The sequence below is a fragment of the Rhinoraja longicauda genome, chromosome 44, assembly GCF_053455715.1.
Source record: "Rhinoraja longicauda isolate Sanriku21f chromosome 44, sRhiLon1.1, whole genome shotgun sequence".
NCBI lineage: Eukaryota > Metazoa > Chordata > Chondrichthyes > Rajiformes > Arhynchobatidae > Rhinoraja > Rhinoraja longicauda.
Window position 1 is genome coordinate 1291525 of NC_135996.1, and position 12819 is coordinate 1304343.

Consider the following 12819-nt stretch of genomic DNA (forward strand, 5'->3'; position numbering starts at 1 on the left):
CTCTGGTTCTCGATACACCTACCCTGGGCAAAAGACTCTGTGCATCTACCCGATCTATTCCTCTCATGATTTTATACACCTCTGTGAGATCACCTCTCATCCTCCTGGTCTCCAAGGAATAGAGTCCCAGCCGACTCAATCAGTCCCTTTAGCTCAGACCTTCTGGTCCTGGCCGCATTTAGAAAATTGCGTTCAGTTCTGGGCACCTTGTTATAGGAAAGATATTTTCAAGCTTGAAAGGTTTCAGAAAAGGTTTACGAGGATGTTGCAGCTTTATTGGACTTTTTATTTGAAATTTTGCATACAATTCTCGTCACTCCATTACAGTAAGGATATGGAGGCTTTAAAATGTGCAGATGAGGTGTCCCAGAATGTTGAACGGATCAGGGGATATTAATTATAAGGAGCATTTGGACAGACTTGGATTGTTTTCTCTGGAATGCCAGAGGCTTTGGGGAGTCCAAATATAATTATATAAATTTATGAGAGGCATATACAGGGAAAACAGTCAGTACCTTTTTCTCGGGATGGAAAAATCAAATACTAAAGAGCATAGGTTTAATGTGCAAGGGGCAAGATTTGAAGGAGATGTGTTGGCCAATTATTTTTATATTGAGGGTGATGAGAGATTGAAATGTACTGCCAGAGTTGGTGGTCGAAGCAGATATGATAGAGGCATTTAAGAGAGAGGCATATGAGAAAAGCGTCTCTAGCATGTCTGATCTGCTGACTATTTCTGAAGCGTTGGAGGTTGGCTGCGACCGATTTTCATGTGTTTTCTCTTACAGCAAAACAGTGAGGGATTTAAAGGAGAAGCTCGATCAGCTTCAGTGTCACTTCACGTGGGGCCCACAGAAGGATACCATTGACCTGGATGATATGATGTACAGATTACAAGATTCTATAGATCTGAATTTGAAGTATAAGGCCAGGTCCTGCAACCAATTTGCTTTTGTAAACTGCCTGCAGGGCAACTATGAAGAAGCTCTTGAAAATTTAAAGGAAGCTGAAAAGATTCTGAGGGAGAACCACAAAGATGCATTTGAAAGAAGAAGCATCATCACCTATGGAACCTCGCCTGGGTGCATTACCACATGGGACAACTGACCGAGGCCCAGTCCTACCTCGACAAGCTGGAGATGATCAGTAAACCGCTCACTGATGGCCCCCGCTACACAGCAATGATACCTGAAGTGTATGGGGAGAAGGGATGGTCATTGTTGAGATCGGCAGCTCAATACTATGAAGAGGCTATGGAATGTTTTGAGAAAGCTCTGGAGGAAGATCCCAATAACATAGACTGGATCATGGGCTACGCCACTGCTCTGTATCGTCTGGAACCGATTCCTGGAACCCCAGAGAAATGCACAAGGAGTCAGTGCGTGAAGCATCTGAGACGTGTGCTGGAGCTTGATCCAGATGAATCTTTGGCCATGGTGATGTTGGCCCTAAAACTGCAAGAGATCAAGCAAAAGGAGGAAGCAAATGAATTAGTTGAACGAGCCGTACAGAAAAGCCCTGATGTTCCAAAAGTGCTTCGCAATGCGGCAAAATTTTACAGACTAGAACAAGCTGTGGAAAGGGCAATTGAGCTGCTGAAAAAAGCATTAGGAATCACTCCACACAACAGTGTCCTACACGACCAAATAGGTATGTGCTATAGAGTGCAACTGCTTGAACTGTTGAAAAATAGATTGAGCTCTGATCCACAATATCTTGAATTTCAACAGAACAAGTTGTTGATCGAAAATTGCAAGCATCACTTTGGAAAGGCATTTGAACACCGTCCAAGGACAGCTATTAAATCACAACTAGATTATGCGGACATCTGTCTAAGAAATGGAGAGAATTCCAAAGCAGGGGAGGTCTACAGCAAACTGCTGGAGTTAGAGGGTATTCGTCCAGATAATATGCAGAGAATATGTTTACAGGCTGGCTTATTTCAACTGCAGAAGAGAAGGGCTGATTCAAATGAGGTCAAATTATTCCAGAAAGGACTGAAGATTAAAAATAACTCCAAAGCGTGGAAAATGTGTTATGAAAATTTGGACAAGTGGGTAGAAAGGACACTTTGCAGGGATCCACATGACAGCAAGGCACTTGGTGTCAAAGGGTTAATGTATCAGATGGATGGGGACAAGTCTAAAGCTATTGAATACTTTGAAAAGGCCTTGGAATTCGATCCCAGCAATGAAGAATATCTCAGTGCTCTACGTGAATTACGCCTTTCGTTTGAAGACCATCATGAACATTAAAAGATGCAATAATTTCACCTAAACCAAGAAAAGTATGAGTGGGGTGTTTGTTTCTCTAATTATATTCTGTTCTCACCTTCTCCAAATTGGAACTGCACTCAAGAATGTGCAATTTTTTAAGATAACCTTGTGTTAATACAATCCCACCTATGTGGATCTTTCAAGAATAGTGACACTTTTGCTACATAGAGAGGGAAAGAGAGATAGAGAGAGAGAAAGTGCATGGCACACAGCACACTGACTAATCCAAAGTGCTTGCTTGTGACACTATAAAACAATGGAGACTTTTACCTCTGTCCAAGGTACAATGAGGAACACAACACATGTTGTGTTCTGATGTTCAACTTGGACATTGTCACCTTCAAATCATGCAATATTCATATTACATCCATCTTTATTAACATGACCGTTATCGCTACAATTGAAACTGGGTTGTAACGTGCTAACTTAGTGCATGACATAGGTAAATCATGCGATCTAGATAGCGTGAAGAGTTACAGAATGAGAAGCCTGTGGAAGCCATTTCAATAGATAGAATTATTAAAAGAGAACTCCGCCACAAAGTTCTTTATCTTGAAGATAGACTTCAAGGCAATACAAAATATAACATGGTTGTAGTGGTGTACAGGGCTGAGTCTGAATACGACCCACGAGTGTTAAATATGCTTTAATCAGTTACCGAAGACTCAAATGTTCAACAAAAGATTACTTTGTATGTCACTCGATGCCAGTAAACACATTGCAAACTTAAATATTTATAACTGATTGAATCTGTTATTAACTTGTCACGTGCAATTCTGTTCTCTGTTGCTAAAGAACAAATGGCAATCGTAAAACAATAAAATAAGGTCAACGGGGTAACAGGACGTTTGCTTACCTGTAATGGGGTGGAATTGGGCTGCGTTTACTCTGCTGTGTCTTTCAGAGGTGCATGATGTATATTTGTTTGGAAGAAGGAAAAGTCCTGAAGTGCCTTCTGGAATAAACAAAACATCAAAGGAAAATTCTGTACATAAGTCGATGAATTTTTGTTCGTTGAGCAATCTCATAAATTGCTCCCAGTGATCACTGTATTTGGCGCTCTTAAATAAAGTCGATTGTCTTTCCCGATCTTTGTGTTGTGTTTTAATACAAAGAAATAGAAAGGATGGTGTCTGAATGTGCTCTACGCCAGAAATAAAGGTAAACACAATCGAAAGAAGAAATGATACCCAATTAGACTCCACCAATGCTATGGCACACCTTGCATATAGATTTGTTCACCTCCATCCAAGAATGGTACTTGATTGTAGCCTGCTACTACTCAAAGATTTCATTCATCAGAAACATGAAAGACCTGAGGGCATCAACAATGCCTACAGCTGTACGGATACTGTTTGATGATCAAGGGATATGTCAGAAGGTGATTTGTGATAATAGGAGCCTGTTTGCTTCGAAAGAATTCAAGGAGTTGCAGAAGAATATGGGTTCATCATCACCACCTTTTCACCGCGCTATCCGAGGGGACGCGGGTTCTTAGAAAGACTGTGAAGATAATGCTCATCAAATGCCGAGAGACAAGGGAAGATCCAAACCACGCCTTGTCGTCACTTAGAGCAACACCACTGAGAGCTGACGTAGAGTCACCAGCAGAGCTACTGAATTGCAGAAAGTACAAAACAACCAATACACCCTCCACAAGACCAGGTGGAAGTACGACATCAACTGACGGATGCTCAAGTGGAAGGGAGTCAGTCTTTCAACAGACATGCCAAAGCTTTGCCAGAACTGCTGAGAGGACAGCATGTTCATGTCCAGGATTCTGTTCTGAAAATATGGACACCTGCAAATGTTATGGGAAGAGCTGAGACTCCCAGATTGTACATCGTGGAGACGGAGACTGGGACGCAGTTAAGAAGAAACAGGGGTCACATCCAACCAACACCTGGCCTGGTGAACCAGAGAAGTTTGTCATCACCACCATCAACCCCCACCACACCTGCAACCACATCGACAACGTGGAGTACAACACCAACACTACCACAATACACACAGTCTGTAACGTCACCAGATGTCAAGCCAAATGAGTTAAAAGATGCAGAACATAGAGGTGACATCAAATCAACAAGAGACAGAAAGATACAAAAAAAACACCAGACGGGTGCTGTGATCCATATTACAGATAAAGACAAAACAAAATTGGATACACCGACATCAACGAACAGAACTGTTATCGACCCCAAAACCTGGAATAACTCAGCATCTGTGGAGAAAAAGAACAGGTGGCGTTCTCCTCAAGAACCTTCTTCAGACTGAGTCAGGGGAAAAGGAAACGGGTGATTTAGATGTTGAAGTAGAGAAATCATACAAATGCTTTGCTAAGCGGCATGCTAATTAAGTGCATGATGTAGTGATCGCGACGACACCTCTGAGGTGGGCCGAGTCATCAAAAACGACGAGACGGAGTAGAGGAGGGAGATAAAGAATGTGCCAGGACAATATCATCTCGCTCAAGGGAAGGTAGACAAATGAGCTCGTTATTGACTTTAGGAAGCAAGGTGGAGTACAAAGCCTAAACAGCATCAATGGTGCACGTGGACATGGTTGGGACCTTGATCCCCCTGATGTTAATATAACCTACGATCTGTCGTGGAAGCCAGGAAGGCACATCAACGCCTCAATTACCCGAGCAGACCTGAGAGTTCAGCATGGCTCCAGTGACTCTTTGAACATTTTGCAAATGCACAATTGAGAGCGTCTTGTCAGGTTGCATCTCAGCGTGGTTTGGAAACACTTCTGCCCATGAGAACAAGAAATTGCAGTGAGTTGTAGATATAGCCCACTCCATCACACTGCCGGACTCCCCAGCATTACATTTCACACTGCCTTGAAAAAGCAGCCAAAATAATCAAAGGCATGTCCCACCCGGCCATTTCTTCTTATCCATGCTCTCGGTGGGGAGAATGTTTTGAAGTTTGCAACCGCGCACCGCCAGGTTAGGGAACAGTTTAATCCCTTCTGATAGCAGGTTTCTGAATGAGCCAGGGTACAGTTCGAGCCCCCCGTAATCCCATTTAACCATAAAACCATATAACAATTACAGCACGGAAACAGGCCCGTTCCGCCCTACCAGTCCATGCCGACCACTTTCTCTGACCTAGTCTCATCTACCTGCTCTCAGACCATAACCCTCCAATCCCCTCCCATCCATATACCTATCCAATTTACTCTTAAATAATAAAATCGAGCCTGCCTCCACCACCTCCACCGGAAGCTCATTCCGTACAGCCACCACCCTCTGAGTAAAAAAGTTAACCCTCATGTTACCCCTAAACTTTTGTTCCTTAATTCTGAAGTTATGTCCCCTTGTTGGAATCTGTCTCCCATCGTTGATAGTCGATTTATTCTTTGGAACTAAGGCGCTTCTATGCTGAGATCTATATTCCCCACTCTGTATCATCGCATTTTCTTTACATATTATACTTGAGTTTCACTTGATTGTGTTTATGCATAGTTTATCTAATCTGTTTGGATAACATGCAAAACACAGCTTTCCACTGTTCCTTGGTAGACATTCTGATAATAAACTTAAACCGAAATCTATGTGTGAATATAGATATATTATTACAGTTGAAGAAAAGGAGAGTCCCCAACTTCCCGGGAGATCGGTGTTGGGGGGGACACTACTTGTCTTCATCTATATTAATAATGGGGGCATTTGTGAATCAGTCAATATTTCTACATTTGGCAAAGACAAATGTCTTCGTATTGCCAATGGGGAAGTGTTGAGTGTGAATTTCGACAGGGTATAAATCGGATTCCGCATAACCAGACGAAAACCAGGTGAAGTGAAAAAAATGTGGAGTTGCGTATGGGCAGCAATAATGCAGAGAGTCAACTTACAATAAATGGCTGCAGAGGAAGAGGGAACTGTAAACGTGGGAGCAAGCGTCACCAAAACTGTGAGACCACGTTGCGAAGTTGGTCGACAATTCTGTGTTCTATTAGTAGAGACTTACACATGAATGTATCAGCGCTTCGGTCATAAGGATACAACAAATGAGAAGGGTATTAAGAGCGATGTGAAAAAAATATCACAAGGCAACAACAGACAATCGACAACAGGTGCAGGAGTAGGCCATTCTGCCCTTCGCGCCAGCACCGCCATTCACTGTGATCATGGCCGATCATCCACAATCGGTACCCCGTTCCTGCCTTCTCCCCACATTCATTGACTCTACTATCTTTAAGAGCTAAATCTAACTCTCTCTTGAAAGCATCCAGAAAATTGGCCTCCACTGCCTTCTCAGGCAGACAATTCCACAGGTTCACAACTCTCTGGGTGAAAAAGTTCTTCCTCCTCTCCGTTCTAAATGGCCTATCCCTTATTCTTAAACCGTGGACCCTGGTTCTGGATTTCCCAACATCGGGAACATATTTCCTGCCTCCAGCGTGTCCAATCCCTTAATAATCTTATATGTTTCAATAAGATTCCTGCTCATCCTTCTAAATTCCATTGTCCACAAGCCCAGTCGCTCCATCGTTTCAACATATGACAGTCCCGCCGTCCCAGGAATTAACCTCGTGAACCTACGCTGCACTCCCTCAATAGCAAGAGTGTCCTTCCTGAAATTTGGAGACCAAAATTGCACACAATACTCCAGGTGTGGTCTCACGTGGACCCTGTACAACAGCAGTAGAACTCCTTGCTCCCAAACTCAAATCCCCTCGCAATGAAAGCCAACATGCCATTGGCTTTCTTCACTGCCTGCTCTACCTGCATGTTTATTTTCCGTCACTAATGAACAAGTCCACCCAGATCTCGTTGTACTTCTCCTTTTGCTAACTTGATCCCATTCAGATAATAATCGGCCTTCTTGTCCTTGCCGCCAAAATGGATGACCTCACATTCATCCACAATAAACTACATCTGCCAGGCACCTGTCCACTCACCCAACCTGTCCGAGTCACCTTGCATCCTCCTAGCATCCTCCTCACTGTTCAATCTGCCATCCAGCTTTGCGTCATCTGCAACTTTGCTAATGTTACTTTTAATCCCTTCATCTACGCATGGTTGTATTCTGGAATGACCTCAATGCAGATACGGTACAGATAAGTTCTGCTTTGGACTACAAGAGGCGAACAAAGTCATCGTGTCGCAGAAAACTTTTCATCCCGTCTTGTCCATGCCGACAAACTTGTCGTTCTGGGTTAGACCAATTTTAAGGGATTTCGTCTATTTATTTGTAACCGCTTACAAGCCTCATCCGTACAGATGTATTTTGAGCGTTTTATTGTTTTCGCTTCCATTGCGTCCTCTGGCAACACATTACAGATAAGAACTATCATATGAGTGAATGGTTTGCCCCCGAACTGCCTCCCAAATCTGTGCCCTCTCAACCTAACCCTATGCCATTAAGTTTTAGTATCCCTACTCTGTGAAAAGGACCGTGAGCATCCTATTTATCTATAATCCTTTATACCTCGGTAACATAATCGAATAACAGAAATACAGTAGAAATAATGCAAATCTATAAAACCATGGCGGGGTGAGAATGAATGAGCTCCTCTTTTATCGAGAAGCCGCAAACTCGATGGATCAAATTGCGTAATTTTCAGTGGTTTTTATTCTATGTTTCTGTGAACAGTATAATAATGAAACCTACGTTCCTGTGTCAAAAGTCCAACTTTTTCCTCTTTGAACGAGCGCACACGTGCGTACACGTTCAAAGAGGAATATATTTCCTCGCTTTCTTTCCACGTTTTAATTGTTCTTTTTAATCAGGCATGTGTGCTTATGAAGACAGTCATTATTATTATCGAACAATTTTTTATATTTTTCGATTGAGGGACAAAATCAAATCTACGGTCACGGTGGCGCAGCGGTAGAGTTGCTGCCTTACAACGAATGCAGCGCCGGAGACCCAGGTTCGATCCCGACTATAACATATTCCTTTATTCGTCCCACACCGGGGAAATTTACAGTGTTACAGCAGCAAAGTGGATAGCAAGAGTGCAAGAGATCATTCATTATGAATAAAAGATACATAAATTGTCATCAGTTTTCTGTGTGTTCTTTGCTGTTATTGTTGACTCGTCTGCTGGGATCAGTGCTGGTTGTGCAGTCTCGCAGCAGCGGGAAGAAAGGACCTCCTATATCTCTCCTTCGCGCACTTGAGGTGAAGGAGTCTGTCACTGAAGGAGCTACTCAGTGCAGTGACAGTGTCCTGCATGGGGTGGGAGTTGTTGTCCAGCAGCGATGTTAGTTTTGCCATTATCATCCTCTCTCCCACCACCTGCACTGAGTCGAGGGCGGCACGGTAGCGCAGCGGTAGAGTTGCTGCTTTACAGCGAATGCAGCGCCGGAGACTCAGGTTCGATCCTGACTACGGGTGCTGCACTGTAAGGAGTTTGTACGTTCTCCCCGTGACCTGCGTGGGTTTTCTCCGAGATCTTCGGTTTCCTCCCACACTCCAAAGACGTACAGGTATGTAGGTTAATTGGCTGGGTAAATGTAAAAATTGTCCCTAGTGGGTGTAGGATAGTGTTAATGTACGGGGATCACTGGGCGGCACGGACTTGGAGGGCCGAAAAGGCCTGTTTCCGGCTGTAGATATATGATATGATATGAAACCCAAGACAGAGCTGGACTTCCTGACCAGCTTGTCGAGTCTCTTCCCTTCCGCCGCTGAGATGCTGCTGCTCCAGCAGACCACTCCATAGAAAATGGCCGATGTTGTTCCTTATGCTGTTCCTTAGGAGTGCCACCTGCACTCCAAAGCACCCGAGTCTCCTTAGCAGATGAAGTCTGCTCTGGCCCTTTCTGTATTGTGCATCGGTGTTTTCAGTCCAGCCAGTTTATTGTTGAGGTAGACACCAAGGTACATATAAGAATCCACCCTCTCGATGTCTATTCCCTGGATGTTCACCGGCGTCGGGGGGACATGGCTGCGCCTGGGGAAATCTACCACCATCTCCCTGGTTTTCCCCGCGTTGATCCGGAGGCGGTTCCGCTGGCACCAGTCCACAAACTCCTTGATCAGTTATCTTAACGCCCTGTCTTCGTCGCCCGTGATGAGGCCGGCGATAGCAGAGTCATCAGAGAATTTCTGTAGATAGGAGTCTGCAGAGCTGTGCCTAAAGTCCGAGGTATACAGGGTGAACAAGAATGGCGCTAGCACTGTTCCCTGCGGAACCCCAGTGCTGCAGACCACCCTGTCCAAGACCAGGTCCTTTGTCCTCACATACTGTGGTCGGTTTGTCCAAAATCCAGGATGTGAGGTGGTGATCCACTCTCGTGCGCTCCAGCTTGCCCTCCAGAAGCCCTGGCTGGATGGTGTTGAATTCACTGGAGAAATCAAAGAACATGATTCTCACAGTGCTATCCGGCTTCTCCAGGTGTTGAAGAGCTCTGTTCCGCAGGTAGGTGATGACGTCCTCCACCTCGACGCGAGTCTGGTAGGCGAACTGCTGGACTATGGGTGCTGTCTGTACGGAATTTGTGTGTTCACCCTGGACCTGCGTGTGTTCTCTCTGAGATCTTCGGTTTCCTCCCACATTCCAAAGATGTACAGACGTAAAATTGTCCCTAGAGTGTGTAGGATAGTGTTAACGTGCGGGGTTCGCTGGTCGGCGCGGACCCGGTGGGCCGAAGGGCCTGTTTCCGCGCTGTATCTCTAAACTAAAGAAGTAAAGCTAGTAACATAAAGCAGATATTTAAAAATCTCAAGTGAAAACTGCAAGCTAATTATAATTTTTTTTGTTATTTCTGAAATTTGCAAATCGTTAAACAAATCAAAGGTGAGTTATCTTGATCAGGAAATGGAAGAAAATCTAAAGGAAAACGAAGACACTAAAGACATAAGAAACTGCAGAAGCTGGTATCAGGAAGAACTCAGTGGGTCAGGCAGCATCTGTGGAAGGAATGGTCGGGCTTCGCGCCGGGTCTCTTCAGAATCTTGAAAAGTTCAATTTCTCCGTTTCTTTGTTTTTAAAAAATTTCTGTGACTCATAATTAATTTCACTTTTGCAAAAAAAAGATCTGCCAGCTAATGCAATGAAAGAATATTTCACTCTGGACCGACTCTATCTGATTTTGATGGCAGTCGTTATTATATTGTGGAAGTATCGTGCAATTTTGTATATTTTAGATTTAGAGACAAAACCAATTTACAAAAGTAAAGGGCTGGTGGCATCGGCAAGAATGTTTAAGAGACTGAGTAACCGTACCTCCTAGTTCAAGAACAGGTTCTCCCCATCAGATAGCAGGTTCACGAACCACCCTGCACAACCCCAATCACAATTCTATCTCAGCACCGCATTACTATGATTGTCTGTACTACTGCCGTTACTCCATGTACTTAGTGTTTTTGCATGATTAAAGTCTGGTTTAGGAGAATGATTAGTAATTTATGTTGTGTCGAATTTCTTTGTGAAGTTGTTGAGATTTCACATCCAAAGACGTACAGGTATGTAGGTTAATTGGCTGGGTAAATGTAAAAATTGTCCCTAGTGGGTGTAGGATAGTGTTAATGTACGGGGATCGCTGGGCGACACGGACTTGGTGGGCCGAAAAGGCCTGTTTCCGGCTGTATATATATGATATGATATGATATGATCCGGTACAACAAGTCAAGTCAATTCTACTTTATTTGTCACATACACATACAAGATGTGCAGTGAAATGAAAGTGGCAATGCCTGCGGATTGTGCTAAAACTACAACACAGAATAGATTTTTTTTTTTAAAGACCCAACACAAAAAATAAATTTATACAGTAAATTAGTCTCTGGTGATGTAACAGTTAACCGTCCTAATGGGCTGTGGGAAGAAATTCCGTCTCATCCTCTCTATTTTCACAGCGTGACAGCGGAGGCGTTTGCCTGACCGTAGCAGCTGGAACAGTCCGTTGCTGGGGTGGTAGTTTAGTTTAGTTTCGCCGAGTTTAGTTTAGTTTAGTTTAGCGAGTCCGCGCTTACCCTGCACATTAACACTGCCCTACACACACTGGGGACATTCACACGTACACCAAGCCAATTAACATACAAACCTGTACGTCTTTGGAGTGTGGGAGGAAACTGAAGATCTCGGAGAAAACCTACGCGGTCACGGAGAGAACATACAGACAGGACTCGTAGTCGGGATCGAACCCGGGTCTCCGACGCTGCAGGCGCTGTAAGGCAGCAACTGTACCGTTGCGCCTCCGTGTCGCCCTTAACCACACGCTCACTGAGGATCAAAGGTTCTCCACTGATATCACCCAGTGAGCGGGTGTATCCTACACCTTTGCTTAACTGCCCCGGCAGCTCTTGAAGTCTGTTGGAAAGAACCACAGATGCTGGTTTTAAACGAAGTCTGTCAGGAGAAGCAGAGTGGACAGCGTGTCCAGTGCCAGTTTGCCCCCGCAGAGTTACATGCTGATTTCAATTGTGTCTAATCGCCACCAGCAGCATTCCTTGCACACCTGTTCCCCGTTTACCTAAAGCATATACAATATATTTCCAAACAATTAGCATCTCCGCTAATGAATCCCCGCTTTTCTCATTCTCGGTCTCCTTCCCAGCCGCCGCACTGACAGTAGCTGAAACTGAAAGAGCCGTGAGCCCGGGCCACGCTCTCATATCTATGAAGGAGAGGGGAACCCCTCGCCATCCTCCCGTTGCAATTACACATGTCGTTGTAGAAATGGATACGTAATCATTTGTTTAGGTAAGTGTGAGTTTACGTAAGTTGTCCATTATGTGAGCCGGTTTTCAGAAAGGGCCCTGAGCGCTCAGTAGAGGATAGTTCCGATGCGGAAGGGTAAGCAGAACTTATCGATGAAAAGGGATTGCTTTCAAATGTAGATCGGAAAAATGTAAGACCCCATATATGTGAATGAAAAGGAAATTAAACGTTTGTCAGGAATTGGGGAGATCTGGGCAGGGGCCGTGGTTTTGTATCAATTGATATTTATTGAGGTTGAAGGCGAGGGGATGGACTCTAAAATTTGAGGTGGTCGAATGAAGTAAGGTGGGAGAGTGTTCGAATTTTATCAGGAACACGAAACGGTGTAGAACGAAAGGGTAAATATCTGCGGTAAAATAGCGTGATGATGATGTTGGTTGAAGGAGAGGAATCTCATTGGCATAGAGAATGACAGTGTCATCCGCTGATATCACTCACTGCATCTTCCAGGCAGTAATCGTTGAACAATTGTTAATGTTCCTCATGTTCGCCTCTTTGCTGGATTCCTTCTCAACTACGGAAATGCCATCATCATTTAGGTCAGATCGGATTGATTACAATACATTAGATTGAATACAATACATTTTCCAGTCCAGATGCAGCCTCCGAGGCTCTGACGATAAGGCACGAACTGTTCAAAACTCAGCCTTTGTCTGAAGCAACAAAACAGTCATAAGTGAAGGGATATGAGGATACATATTGCTGTTGGAAATGTCCTGTGTGATTGCACTTTGCAGTTTTACTCTCTCTCTCGAGAGAGGTCTGAGCTTGGATTTTTCCCGCACATGGAGATGTTTGTGTTAATTCAAACACATATTTTGCTTCAGAAGCTGACGCGCTGACGTAATTTGTTTGTTCC

At 44.1% G+C, this 12819-nt stretch overlaps 1 pseudogene; it reads left to right on the forward strand.

Moving 5' to 3' along the window:
• The first annotated feature begins 714 nt into the window (after nt 1–714).
• On the forward strand, nt 715–2255 carry LOC144612320 (interferon-induced protein with tetratricopeptide repeats 5 pseudogene; annotated as a pseudogene).
• The last annotated feature ends 10564 nt before the right edge of the window (nt 2256–12819 follow it).